This window comes from Vipera berus (assembly GCF_964194415.1).
Source record: "Vipera berus genome assembly, chromosome: 12".
NCBI classification, from domain to species: domain Eukaryota; kingdom Metazoa; phylum Chordata; class Lepidosauria; order Squamata; family Viperidae; genus Vipera; species Vipera berus.
Window position 1 is genome coordinate 18,087,203 of NC_138215.1, and position 25,254 is coordinate 18,112,456.

Consider the following 25,254-nt stretch of genomic DNA (forward strand, 5'->3'; position numbering starts at 1 on the left):
GTTTGTTGGCAATCCGTCGGTGCCTGGGCAAAAGAGAGCTCTTATATCATCCGCCACCGGCTGACATGTTATTACCCGTTGCTCTGCTTCTCCACACCTCATGTGTCCCTCTAGTCAACATTTGCCAACAAGGGAAATTCGGTGTATGATGCAAAGCCCTTCTGGCTTCTGACAAGGTGCCAATTCAGAGTGGAAAGCTTCTTCTAACAAGCTCCTGGGGGAGGAAGCCTTTGAAATCCTGTAGAAGAAAGCAGGTGACAGTAGCTGGTTACGAGCTATCTGGCCCAGCCTTTGCTGCACTGTAGCTTCCACGCTGCTTAGCCAACATTTGTGGACAGAAAAGGTCCTGAAAGGGGGCAAAACTCACTTAGCAACCAAACTGTTGGGGTGGATTGTGGTGGTACGTTGAGAGCTACCTGTATTTTTGTGGCATGGAAGGGTACAATCCAAGCCATATACCTATTCAGGACAGCATCAGTTGACTTCAAGGGGACTTAAGGAGAAAGTTCCTGATAGAACAATTAGCCAGTGGAACGACTTGCCTTCAGAAGTTGTGGGTGCTCCATCACTGGAGGTTTTTAAGAAGAGACTGGACAATCGTTGGTCTGAAATGGGATAGGGCAGACGTGTCAAACACAAGGCCCGGGGGCCAGATCCGGCCCGCAAAGTGGTTTCATGCGGCCCACGAAGCCATCCTGGAAACAGTAAGGGAACAGCCCCCACTGCCTTGGCCCCGGCCCAGAGACCCTCCTTCTGCCAGAGACCCCCAGATCTGTCCCACTCCTGCCCAGGCCCCCATAGGCACCCTCGATGCGAAGGATGTAGAGCTGGCCACGCCCACCCAGTAGGCCATACGCACTCTGGCCATGCCCACCCAGTAGGCCACGCCCACCCAGGCCACACCCACCCAGCCCCTTGAGGGCAACCGCAATGCTGTTGCGGCCCTCAATGAAATTGAGTTTGACACCCCTGGTATAGGGATTCCTGCTTGAGCAGGGGGTTGGACTAGAAGACCTCCAAGGTCCCTTCCAGCTCTCTTAGTCTGTTCCGCTCTGCTCTGTTCTTCCCAGCTAAACGATAAGAGAAATAAAAAGTTTTCCCAGTAGTTTTCTGGATTGCATCAACCCTATTTCTCATCCAGCTTTTTTTCCCTTTTCCCTTTCTTTCTTCTTTCTTTCTTTCTTTCTTTCTTTCTTTCTTTCTTTCTTTCTTTCTTTCTTCTTTCTTTCTCTTTCTTTCTTTCTTTCTTTCTTTCTTTCTTTCTTTCTTTCTTTCTTCTTTCTTTCTTTCTTTCTTTCTTTCTTTCTTTCTTTCTTTCTTTCTTTCTTTCTTTCTTTCTTTCTTTCTTTCTTTTTTTGTGGCTTATTTTGCACCCAACTGGCAAAATGACTTTGGAGGTGTTTGCAGTGTCTTTTGTGTAGGGCCATTAAGGATCCATAGGGTTTTCATTGTGGTGGCTTATGTTTCTCTTGGCAACACTTCCTTCGACTTTGCTTTAGGTAACTTTAGTAGAAATTCAGGTACCGGATGAAGGATGGCGATTACCGGTAACGATTAATGCTTGCCTCGTTCTTACTCTTTTTGAAAGTTATTATTTATGGGGTCTAGAACTAAACCACCTTGCAGGTCAAATTTCATTCAGAGGGGCTTGTCTGCTTCACGGGGAAAGAGCCAAGGTTATGAAAATGCAGGGTCCACAAAAGGGGAGGGGTAAAGGATGGGGGAGGGCACAAGCTCCCTATTTAAGGTCTCCAAAGGCTATGCAGTGACCTCAGCTTACATAACAGAAGATTTCAAAGGGCTACTCTTTCTTCATGCTTAATTCCCTTCTTTTATTTGCACAATGGCTGACTTCCTTACATGGTTCAATCTGTATGCCAGCTTTCTGGTCTTCTAATTGTTCCAGTGTTAAAAGGAGAAGCCAAACTGCTGGGCTAGATGGAATAATCGCATAAGTGGAATGGAAGAATGATAAACCTGAACTGAAGCTTCATTAAGGAGACATTGTCTCTTTTATGCACCCGTCTGAGTGAGTTGGAGATGGAGGCTGAAATGATACACTGGTGGCTATCTGGAGCTCAGAAGTTGTCTTACCTCTTTCTTACTTACTTACTTAAATTGATTAATCTAATAAACTGAAATGCAATTATAATGGAATAACAGAGTTGGAAGGAACCTTGAGGGTCTTCTAGTCCAACCCCCTGCCCAGGCAGGAAACCCTGTATCATTTCAGACAAATGGTTGACCAATCTCTTCTTAAAAGCCTCCAGTGACGGAGCATCCATCTGGAGGCAAGTTGTTGCACTGATTAATTGAAATTTCTCCTTCGTTCTACATTGGTTCTCTCCTTGATTAGTTTCCACCTGTTGCTTCCTGTCCTGCCTTCAGGTTCTTTGGAGAATGGGTTGACACCCCACCCGCCTCTTCTTTGTGGCAACTCCTGAGATATTGGAGTACTGCTGTCAAAATCACACTGTCGTTAACTAGACATAGCCAATTCCTGCAAGCATTCTTTCTATGTTTTAGCCTTCAGTCCCCTTTGATTTATGTATGACTTAGGAATACTTATTGGGGCCTGAGTAAACAAGGTGTAGCATTCAGCATTTGTCAGCCATGGCAACTTTTATTCTCCAAAGCACCTGAAGGCAGGACAAGAAGTCATGGATGGAAACTCCTTAAAGAGAGCGCCAACCTGGAACTAAAGAGAAATTTCCTGACTGCAAAAACGATTAATCAATGGAACAGCCTCCTGGAGTGGTGGGTGCACCATCGCTAGACTGGACAGCCATTTCTTTGGAATGGTATAAGGTCTGCTCCAGCAAAAGGATGGACTAGAAGTCCTCCAAGGTCCCTTCCAGGCCTAGCACTCTATTGTTGAAAGAAAAATCTTCATCGGGGTCCTGTCCAAGCCGGGAATAAACAAAATGGAGACTGCTTAGGAAACAAGGTTTAGTTTATTTAATGGCCAGAAACTTCAGTGACAGCAACGTGTTTCTGGGATGGCTGACAAAATGGAGCTGGGAGTGGGGGGATTTTTATACCTTTTGCGGGCTTTGAGGTTGTTCCTGTTCCTGTGCAATGAACTTTGGCCTGAGGTTCAGTGTGCCCTTTTGGTATTCTAATCGTGGTGGGTTAATCCTATTATGTCCTAAAGGTCATGTCTTTAGATTTTCCATGGGGGATGTAGATTTTAGCGGTCTTTGACTTTCTAATCCCACCAGCTCCGAGCTTCCTAGCTCAAGTCTTCCTGAATGAATCAAAAAATCTGCATTTCTACAGAGCTGTTTTCTGCATGGGGCAGAGAGACTGGGGACAGGGGTGTGTGTGTATTTCTGCCTAAGATTTTCTATTATTCCTTTGGGGAAATACAATACTCTGCCTTTTTTTAACATCCCCCCAAATATTTCCTTCCCTTCCTACACTATGATTCTAAGCCCACACATCTTAAAAGCCACCGAGGTTGAAAAAAATGTGCTGGCTGGGGAATTCTGGGAGCTGAAGCCCACAAGTCTTGAAGTTCCCAAGATTGGTCACCCCTGCTCTAGATAATTCCCTTTCCCTGAATGATAGCCTTTATTTGGGGGGGACTCTACCTGTTCTGCTTCCTCTCAAAGCAAAATTCAGAATTACAGAGCGAATTTTCAGATTCCGACTGCTTAAAAAAGGTTTTTTTTGTGTGTGGTTTTTTTTAAGTGCATTCCAACAATGGAAAGAAAAGTTGATGAATGCTTCTTTGCTGGACGTGTTTGGGCAAAGCCTGGACAGCTGTCCCATCCAGATATCTTTGGTTTGCATTTTTGTTCGGCATGGAAGTCGGACTCCTTCTAACTCTGTGTAAGTTTCATTCTGACATTCTTTTGAGATAAGCTGGCCAACCGGGAGGACAATTTTCAATTCAAGGTCGTTGAAACAATGTCATTCTGATCAGGCTGGATCAGTTAGTCTACAAAAAAAGCAGCAGCTTTTAATCATCAAGCCCATATCTTATTTTGGCTGGTTGCTTGCAGACCTAAACTCCATCTCCTTCTCTTTCATTAGCTCCCCTTCTGGTTGCATCTGGACATCTGAGATTTGGGAATTGGGTATGTCTAGCTCAGGGATCTTCAGCCTTGGCCCTTTTATGACTTGTGGACTTCAACTCCCAATGCTTTGTGCAATTATTTGAGTGGGGGAGGGGAGGGGAAATCCATGGTTTTGAACTGACAGACCAGAGTCTGCACTCCAAATGGTGGTGAAGCAATTTAAACTGGATTGGATTCCAGTTGAAATGTCAGGAAATGGACTTATCCAAATGGATTGGGAGTGAATCAGAATGCTTAGGAGGGTGTTGACTTTTTCAGCCCGCCGTAGCTACGTTTCCTGGCAAAATACATGGGAAAATCCCATTGGGGGACCAACACACTTAGGGTTAGGGTTAGGTCTCTGTGAATTTGGACAGTAAAATGGACATCGCCAATGGATCCGGAGCGCATCAGTATGTTTAGGAGGGTGCTGATGTTTTCAGCCTACCCTATCTATATTTCCTGGCAACATACATGGGAAAATCCCATTGCGGGATAAACCCACTTAGGGATTAGCGTTGGGGTTAAGTTTGGGTTAGCACGACTGGCTGGGGACTTCTGTTAGTTTTCATACTGCCTTAGGCACAAAATCCAACTATTTGACCTTGGGCCGGTTCTTTTCTCTCAGCCCAACCCACCTTACAGGGTTCTTGTTTGAGGTAGAGTAAGATGGGTTGGATATGTTTGTTGCCTTGAGTTATTTGTAAAAAATATTAGAGGCAGGTTGCAATTAAACAAATAAATCACTCGGAGCAGAGCAAAAGTCAAGGGTGCGTTTACATCCCCCGAGGTCTGTTCTCCAAAAATGAAGATGGTGAAGCTGCGGTAGAACCACTGAGACTGTCTTCTTGGTCTTCTTGGACCATATACTGCAGACCTCCTTGAAAGAGGGACTCAAGTGTGGTAGCAGGAGATGAATTTTTGTGCCAAACGAAGCTCAGAAGAACCGGATGGTAAATATGCCATTTCCTCTACGGACAGAGCCGAAACCCTGGTGAGATGGGCCCATGTGTACCTACTCCATCATGGGGACAACTTTTGTAGGCTACTCAGCTGGTGCTCCTTTGGGGCACCAAAGAGGATAATACCTGGGTGCAGAACACAACATTTTTGTGTACTCTGCAAACACAGAAACAGTGTGGGATTATGCCCAGGGCCAGGTTTTAAACCTAAGGCAAGAAGAAGAGGTGGACAAATAAAACTGAAGAACAGGATTAGCTTTGGAATAGGATTTGATTGAGCCAATAAACTTTAATTAGTTTTGGCTGTTGATGTACCAGACGTGGTATCTTAGCTGATGGTTGAGAGAAGGGAGCCAAGGACGGAAAGACCTATAACAAAATGTTCTCCTTGGATTATGGACTGCTTCTGGATGTTCCCAGTCCTACCAGGAGTAGTGTGAGGTCACTGAACATACTCAAGACCTCCAGGGTTAGTTTGGGGGGGGTGTGTGTCTAATTTCTCCTCACTACCCCCACCCCCCCAAAAAAGAATTTTTTTTGTCTGAAACTCAAACTTCCTGATGCCTCTCCTTTGGGCCTTGAATGGTGCTGCTTGCAATTAGTCAAAATAATTCTTCCATGACCTGCTAAAATCCCGTCAAAATAAGTCTTCTGTGACCTACAACTCTTGAACCCAGCAGAAACAGCCGGAGGGATGTTTTGTCTCCGAGATATGTCTTGAAGGACACATATTAGGAATGAGCAAATAGGAATTTGGGAAAATTGCAACAGAGGCTTGTCCTGTTCAGTGCTAGCTTGGCAAGGAGTTTTAATTCCTAAGTCAGCGTCTCTCAACCGTGGCAGCTTTAAGATGGAGGGACTTCAACTCCCCAAATTCTCTAGCCAGCCATGGCTGAGAGACAGTTCAAAATATTCAGCAGTTAAGTACAGAAAAACGGCACATCTCAAAAACATAAGACGTTCTTATATTTTGAAGACAAAGATATAAGCGGGAATGAAGTTGTGTGTGATACTTTTATTCCTTAAATCCAAACCATTTTTGAGCACAGTCTTGTCCTACTGTCCTGTGGGGTGAAGCGATCGTGGTTGGTTGAAGGTCAGCCATGGTGACACAATGGTTAGAATGCAGTACTCCAGGCTACTTCTGCTGACTGCCGGTTGCCAGCAGTTCGACAGTTTGATCCTCACCGGCTCAAGGATGACTCAGCCTTCCATCCTTCCAAGGTCGGTAAAATGAGGAGCCAGATTGTTGGGGGAAAATATGTTGACCGTAGACTGTAGACCGCTTAGAGTGGGCTGTAAAAACACTGTGAAGCGGTATATAAGTCTAAGGGCTATTCTATTCTATTCTATTCTATTCTATTCTATTCTATTCTATTCTATTCTATTCTATTCTATTCCATTGCCATGGTGGCGCAGTGGTTAGAATGCAGTATTGCAGACTGACTCTGCTCACTGCCAAGAGTTCGATCCTGACCTGCTTAAGGTTAACTCAGCCTTCCATTCTTCCGAGGTGGATAAAATGAGGACCCGGATTGTTGGAGGACAATATGCCGACTCTGTAAACCACTTAGAGAGGGCTGTTAAGCACTGTGAAGCGGTATATAAGTCTGCGTGCTACTGCTAAGTGCTAAGGTTTGACCTCAGTCATTCAACCTGCCATAGATAAGCAAATCACAGCAGGGACCTGGGCTGTTAGTGGTGGGTGCCCCTTGGGGTTTAAAGACTGAGTCACCAAAGCCTACGCTTCCAATGGAGTTGCAAGGTCTCGCCCATCCATCAGCGGCGGAGAGATGCTGTGGTTGCAATCCTGTAATCCATTAATTGAAGCCGGCTTCGGTTTGACAGAGCAAGTGTGACTCAGCCAGGGGTGTTTGGCAGCCAGATTTTGTGGCATCGCTTGAGGGCTCAAACTCCACCTTGCCCTGGCCCATCAAAAGGAGAAACGGATTTGTTTGAGGCATCCCCCACTGCCTTTGGCCAAATACAATTCCTTATTTCTTTGAGATTCTGGTTAGGCAAGACATAAATATACGACTTTAAATAATCTGTTTTCTGCCATCCAGCAGCTAGGAGCGTGGGTGGGTGTGCAGGCATGCTTGCCATTCAGACTGAGTATCCCTCTGGGGTCGATTACTGTCACAGGCTGTAACCATGATTGCGAAAGCTGTTCCCTTTATTGAACAGCTGTGTGGCTGTGCAGTGCAACACAAAGCCCAATCACAAGGAGGGCAATATGTGTACAAGAACCCCATCATCAACAGCAGCTCACTTTTCACTGTGGGAACAATTCCGTCAACATTCACTCCATACAATAAATCAGTGCTTCTCAACCTCGTTCCCTGCAAGAGGTATGGATTTCAACTCCCAGAATTCCTGGTTGGCTGGGGGAATTCTGGGGAGTTGAAGTCCACACCTCTTGCAGGGAACAAGGATGAGAAACAGCAGCCATTCCGCATAACCATAAGGCCTGGATGGTTTTTAGGCCTACCAAATTGTATATTTCCATTTTCCCAACGCTTTCTACCTCCTCAAAAGAGACGGGTTATTTTATTTTATTTTTTCTACCGTGTTTTCCGAGTGCTTTGGGATTTTATTTTATTTTTTTAATTGGTGGGTCATTTTGCTCAACTTAGATGGAGGTGAGGCGGCCAGCATAAAACCGGAAGCCAGAAGGGCGAAGATGCTCAACCTCCAGCGACGAGAAGCTGAAGCTGTTCAATATTGTGCCATGCCAATGCAGCCTGTGCCATCGAAGGAAGAATCCTAAATAAGCCACCAGTGGCACTCAAGGAAGCCACTATCTCTGCCAATGTCCTTAATAATGTGTATTCTGGAGAAGCTTTGTTTGAAGAACACCTTAGCTCAGTTCATTTTGTTCTTCCCGGTGTTGAAGGGAACGTCCTGACTCAAGAGATAATCGGCAGTATTTCGCTCCGGGCATACTCTTTTATGGCTATTAAAACCAGATGTTGGAGCCAAAAGGTTCTGTCCCGTGGCTTACTCTTGTTTAGCTCCCTGGGTTAATTTCTTCTCTCCTAGGAGGCACTGTGTCTGATCGTGAAGCACATCTCCTTCCCTGTTGTCAAGGCAAGGTGCAAAGGCTATTATCAATGCCAAAGAACTGTCAAAGAGATAGATGCCCAAGGCAGGAAATCCAGAAGGAACATCGGCTAAAATGATCTGTTATGGCTGCAAGGCAGCCTCTCTTGATTTTCCATCCAGGCCTTCCCCACCGATGAGTTTGTTTCTCTCCTAAAACAATGGCTCTCATTTCATGCATTCAATCAACCAAGGAGACATCTGGGTGGTTGAATTCAGTTTTGGTGTTTCATTGCCTCTAATCTTGACCCTACCTCTATTAAAACCATGTGGATTTCTTTATTGTGTCTCTGCAGATACAAGAGACACAACTATGCTCCACACACACAAAAAAAAACCCCACCTGATCAGTTTCTAACCTCAGAAATGAGTTGCAATTCTTTGACCCAAAATTATTGGATGGATGGATGGATGGATGGATGGATGGATGGATGGATGGTTGCATGCATGTCTAGGAAGGCCCCACATCCCCAGATTAAAATATTCTTTATTCTTAATATTAAAAAAGAGGCAGGACAGAACTGGACCTGATTTTTCTTTCAAGACATGCATACATGCATGGATGGAAAGACAGATGGAGCGGTGGATGGATAGAGGAAGGGATGGATGGGTGCATGAAGAGATAGATCAGACAGACAGGCTTCACTGATGATCAAACTGACTTCCTTGGTTAGAGAGAAGACAATATCACAAAGCATAAACACATTTCCCAGAATTCTTAGCAACAGCCATGCAGGCAGGAGGATTCTGGAAAATGGAAGTCCACATATCTGGACAAAAAAAAAACAATCTGGAAAATACCAAGCCACTTAACCCTGAAATCCAGGCACTGTCTAATCCGTGTTTTGTTTTTGAATTTTTGAAAAGGTTGGTACTGTACAGATTTTGTTTAAAAAAGACTGAGTCAAAGATGGAGTCTTTTCTGCCAAATAGCATCCACTGGCAGGCAAGCCTTGTGCGGAGGGGCCAGGAAGGAAGAGTAAGACACTAAGGTAACTTTCATCACCTGGGATAAATGCAGAATTCCAAAACCAGGGATGGAATTTCTCAGTTTAGAGCAGACATGTCAAACACAAGGCCCGCAAAGTGGTTTCATGCGGCCCGCGAAGCCATCTTGGAAAGAGTGAGGGAACGGCCCCCACTGCCTTGGCCCTGGCCCAGAGATCCTCCTCCTGCCAGAGACCCCCAGATCTGTCCCACTCCTGCCCAGGCCCCCATAGCCACCCTTGATGCGAACGATGTAGAGCTGGCCACGCCCACCCAGTAGGCCATATGCACTCTAGCCATGCCCACCCAGTAGGCCACACCCACCCAGGCCATACCCACCCGGCCCGCTAAGGGCAACCGCAATGCTGATGCGGCCCTCAATGAAATTGAGTTTGACACCCCTGGTTTAGAGTGAATTCACTGAGGCACAACGTCTCTCAGCGATTCCCAACGTATCTTCATGGCTTCCTCCTCACCTGGGCTACATCGCCAAATATTGCCCATCAACGGCTCTCTTCCATTGCGTTCCCCTTCCTCGCCACAAACTCTCATAGCATGGACCTTGCACATTTCCTTCCCAACCCCACCTACTCTCACAAACTGCCTGGGGGGGGTTGGCGGGGGGGGGATTTTCAGTGGTGAAACAGTGCAGGAAAAACACTCTCTTACTGAGGCTCCTCTCCAAACCAATTTCCCCCTGCGGCCCTGTTTAGGAAAACAAAACCAACCCCCCCCCCAAAAAAAAAACCCTCAGAGATCCATTTGCAGATTTTCTGTTTTGGCAGGTTTATGACGAGATCAAATTAAACTGCCAATGTTGTGTGTGTTTTTTTTCAAAAAAAAATAACCCAGCTATGCAGATGTTGGTAAGGAGAGCAAAAGAAGAAAAACCTGTTGAATATTTGACGTGGTCCTGAACCAGGCAGAGGGAAGGGAGGGGAAGGGAAAGTGGCAGCCTTGACAAAACGAAAGGAGAAGATGTAGGCAGGAGTAGTGGGGGGGGGAGCCTGCAGAAGGTACCCCGTGTCCTCGACTTACAACGTTTCGTTGAGAGAAAAAATCTTCATCAGGGTCCGGTCCAAGCTGGGAACAAACAAAATGGAGACTGTTTTAGAAAGAAGGTTGCAATTTATTGAAGAAGAGCAGAGCCAGACAGCAATGTGGCTCTGGGGAAACTGACCACATGTAGCTGGGAGTGGTGGGTTTTTATCCCTTCTTGGGCTTTTTGTTTGGAGTTGTTCCTGTGCCATGAACTTTGACCTGAGTCTGTGTGTGCCTGATGGTGGTGGGTTAATCCTATTATGTCCCAAAGGTCATATCCTGCTTCCCTGGGACTGGGGCTGACGGCTATGTCCTATGTTGGATTATTATTATTATTATTTTGGTGTGAGGGATTGTTGATTGTCTTTCTAATCCCATCAGCTCCAATCTTCCTGGCTCCAATCTTTCTGATAAGATTATCACATCTGCAATTCTGCAGGCCTGGTTTCCATTTGGGGGCAGAGACTTGGGCGGCGGTGGGGGAGGGATTTTCCTGCCTTTAAGATCCTCTGGGGAAATATAATATTCTGCCTTTTAAATATTTCCAAAATATTTCTTTCTCTGGGGTGGGGGTGGGGAGATGTGCTGTCCTCCCACAGTTTAGTGACTGTTCAAAGTTATAATGGCAGTAGGAAAAAGTGACTTTTGACCCTTTTTCAAACTTACGACCCTCCCCGTGGTCCCGGGATTTACATTCAGATGCTTGACAAACTGACTCACATTTAAGATGGTCCCGGGATCAAGTGATCCCCTTTTGCGACCGTCTGACAAGCCAAGTCAACGAGGGAAGCCTGATTCACTTAACAATGGTTTAAGTGACTAAGTTATCAAATACAGCGACTCACTTGACAAATGGGGCAGGACAAGTCGTACCATGGGGCACATCTCACTTAGCAACATAAATTTTTGGTTCAGTTGTGGGTCTTGAGTCCAGGACTACCTGTATATCTCTTCATCTCACAGGAGGACAAGTTTTGGCTCTTAGACTGCAAAGCCTGGGGGTTGCATGTTCCCCCCCCCCAAAAAAAAATAAGTAGGCTCAGAAGCAAGAATTGGGTGGAAGTCAAATCAACCTCTTCACTGAATGAAAATAATATGAAATAAGAATAAGAGAATAAGAATAAAAGAATAAGAATAAGAATAAAAGAATAAGAATAAAAGGATAAGAATAAAAGAATAAGAATAAGAATAAAAGAATAAGAACAAGAATTTTTATTCTTGTTCCATTCTTTTGTAAGAATAAAAGAATAAGAATAAAAGAATAAGTCCAGCCCCCTGCTCAAGCAAGAGAACCTATAGCATCTCAGACAAATGGGTGTCCAGCCTCTCTCAGACAAATGGGTGTCCAGCCTCTTCTTAAAAACCTCCAGGGATGGAGCGCCCACGATTTCTGGTGGCAAGCTGTCTCACTGGTTAATTGTCCTCACTGTTAGGAAGTTTTCTCCTTAATTCCAGGTTGCTTCTCTCCTTGATTACTTTCCATCCATATTAAGGAAAATGGTTTTAATTGGAACATTCCCCCATAGGTATTCCTCTTCCCTAACCTGGTAACAATTACAGTTTGGCCAGGCTGCAGGGCTGCCCCCAAGCTCTTCAGAGCTACGGCAGGAGTTAGCATCAGGACCGGTGTGTTTTAATGCACCCACAGCAGCCCGAGTCTACCCATCCATCCACAGTGATGCCTGGCAGCATCCTTGCCAAGGAAGGAGGCTTGGCTTGCTCTTGACAGGAGGGCTGGGGTAGAAAAACGGATGCTGAGCCAGGCCTCTGTAACACACCAGGGGCACAATTATGTGCTTGTGGCACCGGGAGGGGGGGAGGGGGGAGAGAAGCGCTCTTAAGGAAACCCCTTGGGCATCATTATGTAGAGGTCGTGCCAAGGTCTCCCTAAGATTCACCCTGGCAGAATTGCCCAAGGGATGAGGGTCCTTTAACCCACAACTTGAAGATGTCTGGGCTTCAACTCCCGGAGTTGCCCACCCAGCATGGGAATTCAATTCTGGGAGCTGAAGTTTGTGTATCTTCCAAGTTGCAATGGTTGAGAAACATTTTAAGTATGGACTTCAGCCCTTAGAATTCCTTTCCTTCCTTCCTTCCTTCCTTCCTTCCTTCCTTCCTTCCTTCCTTCCTTCCTTCCTTCCTTCCTTCCTTCCTTCCTTCCTTCCTTCCTTCCTTCCTTCCTTCCGTGATGGAGGCAGCTAGGTGATATGGCAAAGCTATGTGACTGTAGGCCATCACCGGGAGACAGAAAGTTCTAGTCCCACCTTAGCCATGAAAGTCAGCTGGGTGTCTTTCGGCCAGTCCATTTCTTTTAGCCCAGCCCACTTGGTAGAGGTTCTCCTGCTTGAGCAGGGGGCTGGACTAGAAGACCTCCAAAGTCCCTTCCAGCTCCTATTCTATTCTATTCTATTCTATTCTATTCTATTCTATTCTATTCTATTCTATTCTATTCTATTCTATTCTATTCTATTCTATTCTATTCTATTCTATTCTATCAATCTATTCTATTCTATTCTATTCTATTCTATTCTATTCTATTCTATTCTATTCTATTCTATTCTATTCTATTCTAAATCTATTCTACTCCCAGAGTAGTTGTTGTAGAGAAAAGAGAAGGAAGATGTGTTAGGTATATTCACTGCCTTGAATTATTTGTAAAAATAACAGAGGCAGGATACAAACAAATGAGCCAAATTCAAGGATGCCTTTACACTGGCAGGCTTAGTTATTTAATTTCAGTAGGCAATCGTTTGAAGATTCTGGTGGCACAAATGAATAAGAAAGCCTGGCAATGCATGAACAACAGAGAGCTTATTTATCAAGCTATTCCCTACTACTTTATTAGGTTAGTTACTAGGTTATACTACTAGCTTATTTACCGGGCTAATTTCCCTACTAGGGAAATTCTGCACGTTGTGTTTGGGCACAGAAGTCTTTTCAACAACGGTGCTCAGGCGGAATCAAACTTTGCAACTAAGGCTTAAAAAAAAATGAAAGAATTTTTTTTTGCAGGTGTTCAGCCTCCTGGCATCCTGATTATTTTATGGCACTTTTCACGAAGGATATGTGGCTTGTTGTGTTTTCCCCCCACCCCCTTATCAGCAGTTTTCATCTTAATTGCCATTTCCGTTCCAACTGTAAATGCTGAATGGTTTTACTGCTTTAATTGTCAATAAAGGACTGAATGGGTGGGAACGCGTTCCCAGAGGGCAATATAAGACGGCTGAGGAGACATGTCACCGGCAAAGCATTTGACTATGTTACCAGTTAGAAGCCAGATCTCAGAAAATTCCCCTTTCTGGTTGAGAATTCTGTGGAGAGGGGGGAAAAAAACCATAAATAAACAAAGCCATGCCAATTCTCCATTCAGGTGAGCTGAGGATACGATATAAGCTGTTTCATGAACAAAAATAAGAGTACATAAATAAAACTCCTCGCTAACTCTCTCTGTTACGCAACCACAATGGCGCTCAGAATTGTGGGACATTTCTTAAGTGAGTTTTGCCCCATTTTATGACTTTTCCTGCCACAGTTGTTAAGCGAATCGCTGCGGTCTTTAAGTGAGGAACACAGTCCTTAAGCGAATCTGGCTTCCCCCATTGACTTTGCTCGTCAGGAGGGCGCAAAAGGGGATCGCGTGACCCCGGGATACCGCGACCGTCATAAATAGGAGTCCGTTGCCAAGTGTCCGAATTCCGATCACGGGACCCTGGGGATGCTGCAACGGGCCTAAGTGTGAGAAACGGTCACAAGTCCCTTTTCAGCGCCGCTGTGACATGAAACGGTCGCTAAATGAAACTGCTGCAAGTCGAGAACTACCTGCATTTTTGCTTGAAGCCTCTCGCCTTGCAGCGTGGGAAAAAGAGAAGCTGAAAACATTAACCTCTTTCTGGCTTTGCAGGCTGTTTCCCCATATCAAGGTCAACCTTGTTTTCAAGCAATGTTTCTCCGCCAGCATCTCCTCTTCTGACAGTCTGGATTGGCCCTTATCTCCTCTTTCGCAGCAAAATCCTCGCCCCGAATTGTGCATGGTGTTTTTGTTCCTGCATTCACAGTCGCGGGAGAGTTTTGGAAGGGTTGCTGGCTGCACCTGGAAGGTCGAAAATGACTTCGGGGTTAAGTTCTTCCATTTTGAGTCACACAATAGTTAAAAAGGGCGTGGAAGAAGGACAAAGGAGCTATTCATCACGAATAGATTTATTTATTTTTTTTGTAAATTGCTGGTATTTATGGCACCCTAGGCAACTTTCTGAGCTAATACTTAAACCTGAGTTTCTTCTAATCCACGACAGCCAGCCCACAACATACAGTTGTTCATTTAGGGACTGTTCAAAAGTTAGGGAATGGCACTGGGAAGAAAGGGACTTAGGACTATTTTTCACACTCACAACTGTGGCAAGTGTCCCGCCCGATCCACGGTCTCGTGATCACAATGGGCAAAAGACTCATATTTATTTTGTGCCTTCCCTCTTTGCCACCTTCTAACAAGCCAAGTCAATAGGGAAGCCAGATTCACTTAACAACCGTCTTGCTAACTTAACAAATGTAGAGATTCCCTTAACAACCCTGGCAAGGAAGGTCATAAAGTGAAGCAAAATTCACTCAACAAACGTTTCACTTAGCGACAAAAATATTGGGCTCCGTTGGGGTCGTTAAGACGAGGACTTCCTGTCTATCTATCTGGACACACGCTGGTCATGCAGCCAGCAAGTATTTAATATTTCTGGCATGGTTGTGGCAAAAACCCAAACTAAATTAATTTTGGAAAGTAACAAGCGAGTCCTGCAACAAAATATTCCTCTTATGCCTTTTGGGCAATTCATCCCTTCTAGCCAGTCACCGCTCTATGACTACTGAGCATGCTCAGTCTTCCTCTGAAGGTTTTGGGGTCTCTGCTCCTGGATTAATCTCTCTACACACACACACCCAGCTATTTTCTGAAAATATTTGGTGTTCCTCCAAGCTTGCCAATACGTCTGTCTTGTGCATAAGTGGTGTCGCTTTGACACTCACACTGAGCAATGGTTATCGAGGGAGCAGCGATGGCAGTAACAACCGTTTGGGTTAAGAGTTACACAAAGGTCTGTGGCACGCCTGCATCGCCTGGCAGGTCACCTTTAATAGCAGGGAAAGATTCTGACGTGTCTCTGTTGCTCACCACCCAGCCTATAGGGCTGACCTTCTTTCCAGTCATAAACCTGGATGAAATTAATTCAGCCCCTGGCCCGTTAGGAGAAAACACCCGAGGCTGATAAAAAACAATAGTCAAAACAGGGGCCAAGCATTCCCCAGGGCAGCCTTTTAAAGAGCTCCATATCCTTCTCTTGGCAAAACAAAACTTAAGCCATTGGGGAACAGCATCTGCTGGAGGATAATAAGGGCCATGATGAAATTCTTGTTCAGGCTTGCAGGAGGTTCAGTGGCGGTGACACCTTCTTTACAGCCTGCGCCGGATCACTCTGTAGCAAATTAAACCACCTTTGCCATTTGACTACAGACACGGTCCAATTCCTAGCAAGGCTGTGGTGGGGGGGAAGGCAGTGACAGCCGAAGTGGGTGTTCCTCGGTGGCCTTTGGCCAACAGATGAAGACCTTTCAAGCAAGGAAATTGTGGGGTTCTTCAGAGATGGGAACAACCCCGAATGGATGACTCTACTCAAGACCAGAGATGTGTGAATTTTTCGATAGCGGCAAATACCTGCAGCTAGGGTGGACGTTGGTTCTCCGAGCGTATGGGTTGGTTTCCAAATATTTCGTTACCAGGCTAGAAAACATCTTCAGCGTAATTCCTAAGGATGACACTGACACCCCCTAAACTTCGCTGAAGATGTTACCTAGCTTGGTAAAGAAACGTTTGGAAACCAACCCACAAGCTCAGAGAACCAGTCTCCACCCTCATCTGGGAATTCTTCAGGCTTACAGGAAGGAATTGGTGGGGTTTTTTCCTTAGGATTGTGTAAGAGAAGGATGTGGCAGAATCTGGGGTGGAGTTAAAAGAGGGACCAGCCTAGAATCCCTACATAGCCACAAGCAAATTAAGGCCAACCTCCCTTGAATTCCTTTGACTAGTATCTAACTCCAAGCAGACTCCTAGACTGTTGCTGAAGTAGATTTATACTGACAAACAGAATAATTCATAAGAAGAAACAACAATTTCATCTGAGAGAATTACAGAGTTGGAAGGGGCCTTGGAAGTCTTCCAATCCAATTATAACTTTGAAAAGTTGCTAAAGGAATAGCTGTAAGTCAGGGGCTATCTGCATTTATGATAAATTTCAGAAGTCAACTCTTTTCCCCTCTGTTCCATCCTTGCATTTACAGATCACAGCTTTGCAAATGACCGTCCATTAAAAACCAACACTTAAAAAAAAAAGAAACAAAAAACAACACCCACACAAATTCTGCTTACCTTAGGGGGAGGGAAAAAAATCAGATAGTGGAAAGTAATGCAAAATAGCAAAGGAAGAAGTGGCATCAATTTTTTTTAAAAAAAAAATGCTGGGGAAAAAAGTGTGAAAGTTGTGGTTGAAACCAGATTGTTTAAGATCAGTGCTCCACTAGCAAATGTGGGAATTCACCCCAGGGTGGAGGGAAGGACCGTTTCTCACAGAGATTGCCGGGCTTACACAAGGAAGTGAAAAATACCAATTCGGCTTTGAGTCATTTTCCAAAACATAAACTTGAGCTCTCAATCACTACATCAAAGTCACATTGGAAGCCAACAGAATAGAATAGAATAGAATAGAATAGAATAGAATAGAATAGAATAGAATCTAGAATAGAATAGAATAGAATAGAATAGAATAGAATAGAATAGAATAGAATAGAATAGAATAGAATAGAATAGAATAGAATAGAATAGAATATAGAGAATAGAGAATAGAAAATAGAATAGAATAGAATAGAATAGAATAGAATAGAATAGAATAGAATAGAATAGAATAGAATGTAGAATAGAATAGAATAGAAAATAGAATAGAAAATAGAATAGAATAGAATAGAATAGAATAGAATAGAATAGAATAGAATAGAATAGAATGGAATGGAATGGAATGGAATGGGCTGGAAGGGACCTTGGAGGTCTTAATTGTCTTCACTGTCAGGAAGTTTCTCCTTAGTTCTAGGATGCTTCTCTCTTTGGTCAGTTTCCAACCATCGTTTCTGGTCCTGCCCTCTGGTGTTTTGGTGAACAACCTGGCCCCCTCTGCCTTGTGGTAGCCCCTCGGATACTGGAACACTGCTATCATGTCTCTCCTATTTCTTCTTTTCTTTAGACTAGCCAAACCCAAGTCCTGCAGCCGTTCTTCGTACGTTTTAGTCTCCAGGCCCCTGATCATCTTAGTTGCTCTTCTCTGATTTTTTTCCAAACTCTCAACATCTTTTTTGTGATAAGATAAAAGGTAAAGGTTCCCCCGCACATGCGTGCTAGTCATTTCCGACTCTAGGGGCCGGTGCTCATCTCCGTTTCAAAGCCGAAGAGCCAGCACTTGTCCGAGGAGGTCTCCGTGGTCATGTGGCCGGCATGACTAGACGCCAAAGGCGCACGGAACGCTGTTACCTTCCCACCATAGTGGTCCCTGTTTTTCTACTTGCATTTTTACGTGCTTTCGAACTGCTAGGTTGGCAGAAGCTGGGACGAGTAACAGGCGCTCACTCTGTTAGGCGGCACTCGGGATTCGACCCGCCAATCGACCCGCCAATCTGCTGACCTTCTGATCGACAAGCTCAGCGTCCTAAAACTGGCTGCAGTATTCCAGGTGTGGTCTTACTAGGGCTTTATAAAGTGTACTAATGCTTCGCGTATCTTGATTCTATGCCTCTGTTTATACAACAAAGGATTGTATTAGCTTTTTTGGCTGCTGCTGCACACTGCTGGTTCATGGTCAAGTGATCGTCCACTAGGACTCCAAGGTCCCTCTCACAGTTGCTGTTTTTAAGCCAGGTCTCACCCAATCTGTATTTGTAAAACTTTGCTTTTCTCCACTTAGGCCAAAACCAGAAAGGAAAGCCATATGGGCAGTCGTTGACCACAATGTAGCCTAAAGTTTATGTTGCTAATCGAGACGTTTGTTAAGCGAGCTTTGCCCCATTTTACGACCTTTCTGGACACCGTTGTTAGGCGAATCGCTGAGGTTGTTAAATTAGTAACACATTTGTCAAGTCAATCTGGCCTCCGCCATGGACTTTGCTGGTCAGGAGGTTGCAAAAGGGGATCACGTGACACACACCCCCCCGGGGTCACTGCAACTCTCATAAATGTGAATCAGTTGTCAAGCATCTGAATTTTGATCCTGTGATGCCGCAATTGTTGTAAGTGTGAAAAATGGTCATCAGCGCCGCTGTAACTTTGAACTGTCAGTAAACACTAAACCGTTGTAAGTAGAGGACTAGCTGTATATCAAAGAAATTATTTTTAAAGCAGTATCGCCCTTGGCAAAATGGGTGGGATACAAGTTTGCTGAATGAATGAATGAATGAATGAATAAACGAACAAACGAATATCCTGACATCTAGTTGCATTGTATTCTTGTTTTTTCCTTTTCTTTTTTTTAACAAACCACATTATAGTACAATTTTCATTTCCAAATAATAAAAGGTCCCCTGACCAGATTCCAGACAATGCACAGAAAAAAGGCATGCATGGCAGAAAGTCTTCAAGTCTTTGGGATGATTCCATTATAGCAAAAAAAAGGGGGGGGGGATGGGTGGGGAAATGCTGGCTGGAAAACAATTGGATTAATTGGGGGGTGGGGTGGAATCCAGGATCACTTTGAGCCGATTGTCCAAAAATCCACCATTTGGAGACCGGAAAGCGAACAAATAAAAAAAACATTACATCCTTAAACTAATCTTAACATAATTAGAAGCAAAGCTTTGGAAGCAAACCCAAAATAGGAAACTCCGAGATCTTGCCTATCTATGGGATATAAATCTCAAAACTTTTAATTGCAGTTCCTGGACAATTTAATAGTTGCCGAATTCTGCCAAGAATTTCAACTATGCTGGCTGGTGGCTAGCCTTGCATTATTTTAACCCTGCACGGTAACTCAAGGTCACCGTATATATATATTGCAATTCAGAGCACCCCAGATAAGGAGATTTCATCTTCCTCGTGACTTTAGTGCTCTGTTATGGGAAAAGCTGCGCTCCTCTCCACAGTTTTAAGTCTTTAAAATACTTCTACGGGGGCCGGTCTTACCGCAAAGCCATGCAAAACTTTTGCTTCGGGCACAGCAGTGTTGAAATGGGGCTTAGAGATAGAAGATTGGTTCTTGCTGATTAAGAAAAGCGGAGGAGGAAAATCCGCCCACTAAAAGTGATCGTCAGATTAGCGGTCGGCTGTAAATTACCTGGGGACTTTATAAAAGAAAAGCATAAATATCTAAACCAGAAAGAGGCAAGTCAGAGGACCAAGCCAGTCCTCCTCTGCAACCTCCCTCTTTCCTGCCATCAGCTGGGTTGGGAGCACGGGCGGTCCTCGGCTTACGGCCACAGCGGGGCCCCAAATTTCTGTTGTTAAGCGAGACATCGGTTAAGCGAGCTTTGCCCCATTTGACGGCTTTCCTTGCCACGGTTGTTCAGCGAATCGCTGCAGCGGACAAGTTAGTCACACGGTCGCAAAATGAATCTGGCTTCCCCCACTGACTTTGCTAGTCAGAAGGTCGCAGGAAGGGGATCGCGTGAAACCCCCGGGACGCTGCGACCGTCGTAAATGTGAGTCAGTCGCCAAGCGTCTGAATTTTGTTCACGTGACCGCAGGGATGGTGCAACTGCTGTAAGGGTGAAAATGGTCCTAAGTCACTTTTTTTTTCAGGGCCGTGTAATGTCGGTCACTAAGTGAGCCGTTGTTAAATCGAGGCCGACCTGTGTATTGGAGATGTGGTTAAGGAGGACATTGTCCATAGTTGACTTATCCAAGAGGGGGAGAAAAAAAAATGCTTATTGCACCCTTGTTGTTCTCAAGCATCTCTTCCACCACCATTAGACCAGCTGTCTGCAAGGAGTATAAATCCTTCCGTTCCCCACCAACCAGTCTGTCAGGACCCACCCCAAACCACGTCTTAGGAAGACAAAATTCTTGGAGTCAAATCTATTCCAAAAAGAATCTTTACTATGACATGCTTGGTTGCAGGAAACGAGACAGGACTTAATATTATCCCATGAAGTAAACCCTTATAAAGAGTTCCCGGCTTAACCCCCCTTAACCCCATTTGGTCAGTCCCCCATCCTTTATCTCGTATCATCCCTCTCGTGGGAAAAAGGAACTTAGGACCCTTCATGTTTATTGCTCTCTTCCGTGACACAAGCCAGATGCTAGCCCCCCCCCTTTTGTTTCCCCAGTTCAAAAGGCTTCTCCTTTCCTTTGAAATGCCCTATACCGGTTCAATACACATCTATTCTCTTCTCTTCGGGAGATGGCAGAATCCATGGAATAATGTTTGAAACATTCCATTTATGAATATGATATAAATGGATTCTGACACAGTCAGAGCTGAAGAAGCTTCCTGGATGAGAAGCGAAACATCTTCAATGAAGAACAAGAAAGTCCCGTTGCCTCCTGGAATAGCAGCCCTGGGGCAAGTGCGACTGGACGCCTGCGATGCTTTACCAGCCGTGGGCACCCGGTTCGTGCCCGCAGGATTGTCTGCAGCTCAGCCTTGTCCCTTTGCAAGTCACAGGATTTTTTCTCTTTCTCTCAACACCTGCGGCTCTCTTTTCCTTCCCTATCCTAGTAGGAGGACGCCTGCCTCTTAAATGCTGGAGGGAAGAGACCGTCAAATGGGACCCAGAGGGAGAGCCAGAAGCCGGGCCTCTTCAAGCTGTAACCTGTCCGAGCTGCAGGATGCAACTTGCAAGGGATTTGCCCAGTTGCCATGGATAAGCTAGCATGGCAATCATTTCTAGCCCCAACTACCTTCAGCAATTCAGCCTCTGGCAGTCGAAGAAATTGGCTGCACCTCGCCAAGCTCAAACACACACACACACACACCCCGATATATGGGGCGTTTTCCAAGCAAAGGTGGATCACCTGTTTACCTGGGATGATCTATCCTTAAGAGATTGGACAACTGTTTGTCTGAAATGGTGTAGGATTTCCTGCTTCAGAAGGACTAGAAGACCTCCAAGATCCCTTCCAAGGCTGTTCTTTTGTTAGTGGCTATGTCTTGTTTCATGAAAAGAAGGACCAGGGGTGACAGGATAGCAGTCTTCCAATATCTCAGGGGCTGCCCCAAAGAAGAGGGAGTCAAGCTCTTCTCCAAAGCGCCTGAAGGCAGGACAAGAAGCAACGGATGGAAACTAACCAAGAAGAGAAGCAACCTGGAATTAAGAAGAAATGTCCTGACAGTTAGAACAATTAACCAGTGGAACTCCTTGCCTCCAGAAATTGTGGGTGCTCCAACACTGGAGGTTTTTAGGCAGATTGGACAGCCATTTATCTGAAATGGTAGAGGGCTTCCTGCCTGAGCAGGGGGTTGGACTAAAAGACCTCTAAGGTCCCTTCTGACTCTGTTATTCTGTTAATTATTCTGTTATTCCTACCGCCCGGAGCAGAAGATCAGAGTAGAAGTCCTTCAAGATTCCTCCCATCTCTTAGGATTCCTTGTACGCGCTTTTAGATCAAAAAGGCAACTTAACTTCACCTTTCTATACCCAGATGCTCTAGTCCAGGGGTAGGCAACCTTGGCTCTTTGATGACTCGTGGACTTCAACTCCCAGAATCCCTGAGCCAGCCATGGCTCAGCATGGAAACCTCTCCCTTTCCCCTCAGCATGGCTGGCTCAGGAATTCTGGGAGGTGAAGTCCACGAGTCATAAAAGAGCCAAGGTGGCTCTAGTCTAAAGACAACGTTTCTCAGCCTCGGCAAGTTTAAGCTGTGCTTAAACTCCCAGAATTCCCCAGCCAGCATGGAAAGAGCGAACCAGGATTTTAGATGTTTGATCCCTGGAATTGGCAGTCAATTTAAAGGCAACCGGCGGTGCACTTTTCGCTCCTGAGTTAGAGGGAGCATCTATCTAAGGCCAGAGTTCCCCAGAAATATGAAGCGATTTCATATAACTCAGCACGTGGGCTATGAATCACAGCGGGCTAAAAAACAGAAAAGAATCAGCGACGATCTGGTTAACAGATATGAATGGTTGTGGTTTGAAGCGGCATTCAGACAATGTTGGCAGTAACAATATCGTAGGAAGACCCACTGCTCCAGCTCATCGGAAGACTTGACAGTCATCTCAGAAAAGAAACGGTTCCCGTTATATAACTGTTTCAGAAATATATTTTGTCATATGCTTCCACAGAATTCTACAGAAGAACTCTGGAACCACAACAGGAAGTTAAAAAAGAATGAATAATAATAATAATAAAAAAACACCCCAAGGCCATCCAATAAGCAGAAAAACCTTGAAGATGTTATAGCCTTCCTCAACTTCCTCCTTTCATCAAAAGCGTAGAGGATGGGCCCATTGGTGGAGGCAATTTTTTTTCTCATCTAAAAAGTCTACTGAAATAATTATCAGACGGAACGGTATTAATAATCCGCAATAAGACCTACAATGGTATTATTGTGGCTGGTCGCACACTCTGACAGATGTTGAGGCCAGAATTAGCCTTTTTTGCCCATCTATTGAACCCTTCCCAAGGACCTGAGATAGGCAGATGTTGTTGCTTAATAATATTAAAGGTACCGTTGCCGGATGTAAGCAGTTCCAAGGAAAGCTGCCTTTTGCAACTGACCGGTGATAACGGTTTTGTCAATGCCAATGACATTCAACGGTTGTGCCAGATGTTTTGGGACTGCTATATTTATTGGTATTATGTTTAATCTAAATTATTCTTACTACTTCCTTAATAGTGGGCTTATCTATACGTCTTGCAGGAATCAAGGAAGGACAAAGAAAGGTAAATTCGATAAGAGCTGGTTCTGGTTCGACTATTAAACAGAGGAAAGATAAGCTCAACTGCTGTGTTATATGGACTCAATAAAGTAATTTAATTCTAGTTATAGGTAACCCAAGAGCACTTTGAGACCTATTAGCAAGCCTAACTGATGAAGTAGGTTATTTGTAAGAGACAACACTGTTATTTCAGGAAGGGAAGGGAAGGGAAGGAAAGGAAAGAAGGAAAGGGAAGGGAAGGGAAGGGAAGGGAAGGGAAGGGAAGGAAAGGAAAGGAAAGGAAAGGAAAGGAAAGGAAAGGAAAGGAAAGGAAAGGAAAGGAAAGGAAAGGTTGATCGAGATGCCTCCCACACTCAGTTGCTACTGATAACCTTAAGCAATACTCCAACCCAGTATTCCTCAACCTTGACAACTTGAAGATGTGGGGACTTCAACCCCAGAATTCCCCAGCCAGCCATGCTCCCTGAGGAATTCTGGGAATTGAAGTCCACATGCCTTCAAGTTGCCGAGATTGGACATCCCTGATCTAGAAGTTGCCTCTCTTGGACTCCACCTGCGGTTTGAGGCAACCACTTTCCCCTGTCCGAGATCAGAGCAAAGAGAGATGTCAAAAAGATAGCAGGGCAAGAACTTTCCAGCAGCTGTCACACCTTCTGTGGACTTTTGTGAGAACACTGGGCTGGGGAAATAAAGGCGACATTGGTTTAAAACAAAAAAGAGGAAGGCAGCAAGGAACATCAACAAGAGGAAAGGGAGTGTAAGTTTGATTTGGCAAGTCCAAACAAAGGAATGACAGAGTCTCCAGAAGCAACCAAGCCAAGAAATAAAGGTGGGGCAGAGAAGGGGGTGTGGATGGACCCATTTCTTCCTCACCGTTCACCATCCTGCCTTGAACAGGAAATACCCAGGTATGAGATGTTGCAAATTGGACGGTACACAAGGCACCCTTTTAAGCCTCCTGACTTATGGAAAAACAGTGACAGATGTCTTGGGGCTACAAGATCAAAGGGCCATTGTGCTGAACCTCTCAGCAAACCGGGCCTTGTCCTTTACCCAAACCCACAGGAATGCACAGCCCCATCATTTTGACACGGGCTAATCAACTTCAGAACCCAGATCTTTTCAATTAAAGGCACAGCTTTGAAAGAACATCGGACAGGACCAAGCAGAGCGTCACCATCAGCAAATACGGATGCAATGGTAGGGTGATGCCCCCCACCCTGCCTAGCCCGATGAGACTTCGATCAGCCAATAAGTCCATCTGCTATTATTTGAATGAACACAGATTAATGTCACACTTCTCAGAATAAAGCTACAGAAAGCAGCTCATAGTATTGGTCAACCACATTGATTTTTTTGAGGTTTCTATGGACCAACAGAAGCCAGGTCCAGTTGAGAAGACCCCGGTAATATATTGTCGAGAAGGTATAAACTAGCGTATGCTCTAAAAACCGCTATTTCCCAGCCTCGGCAACTTTGAGGTTGCTTGTTGACTCTAGAAAGAGTCCAGAGAAAGAGCAACAAAAACGATTAGGGGACCGAAGGCTAAAATATATGAAGAACGGTTGCAGGAATTGGGTATGTCTAGTTTAATGAAGAGAAGGACGAGGGGGGACATGATAGCAGTGGTCCAATACCTCAGGGGCTGCCCCAAAGAAGAGGGAGTCAATCTATTCCCCAAAGCGCCTTATGAAGGCAGGACAAGAAGCAACGGAGGGAAACTAATCAAGGAGAGAAGCAACCTGGAATGAAGGAGGAAATCTTCTGACAGTTAGAACAATTAACAATTAACCAATGGAACAACCTGCGGAAGTTGTGGGTGCTCCAACACTGGAGGTTTTTAAGAAGAGACCGGACAGCCATTTGTTTGAAATGGCATGGGGTTTCCTGCCTGAGCAGGGGGTTGGACTAGATGACCTGCAAGGTCCCTTCCAGCTCGGTTATTCGGTTAAAGTGTGTGGGCTTCAATTTCCAGAGTTCCTGTTTGCCGGGGGTGCGCTTAGAATTTCAGGGATGTTTAACCTGGAGTTTTCTGGATGCAAAATTCTATCTCTGGCTGAAACCACTTTATCTACACTCCCATCTTTCCTCTCTTTTTCCCCGGAGGTTAGTTTTAGAGAAGAGGAATGGGAACATGCTCCTCTACAAAAGGAAACCCTGGAAAGTTGATAAGGAAGAATTCAGAACGAAGCACAGATTTTTCCAGAT

The 25,254-nt window shown here is 44.9% G+C and overlaps 1 protein-coding gene across 4 annotated transcripts in view; it reads right to left on the reverse strand.

The window, feature by feature from the left end:
* Positions 1-5,990: 5,990 nt before the first annotated feature.
* The window catches only part of PPCDC (phosphopantothenoylcysteine decarboxylase), a 38,661-nt gene continuing 19,397 nt past the window's right edge, over positions 5,991-25,254 (reverse strand). The window contains exons 6-8 of one of the 4 annotated variants that reach the window (XR_014027653.1): positions 13,973-14,243; positions 10,151-10,195; positions 5,991-6,330 (exon numbers count right to left, since the gene is read on the reverse strand). The gene's annotated coding sequence lies outside the window, so the exon portion shown is untranslated. Of the gene's footprint in view, positions 6,331-10,150; positions 10,196-13,380; positions 13,465-13,972; positions 14,244-21,035; positions 21,473-25,254 lie in introns of those variants that run through there. The other 3 variants (XR_014027652.1, XR_014027654.1, XM_081337091.1) reach the window with 3 other exon arrangements.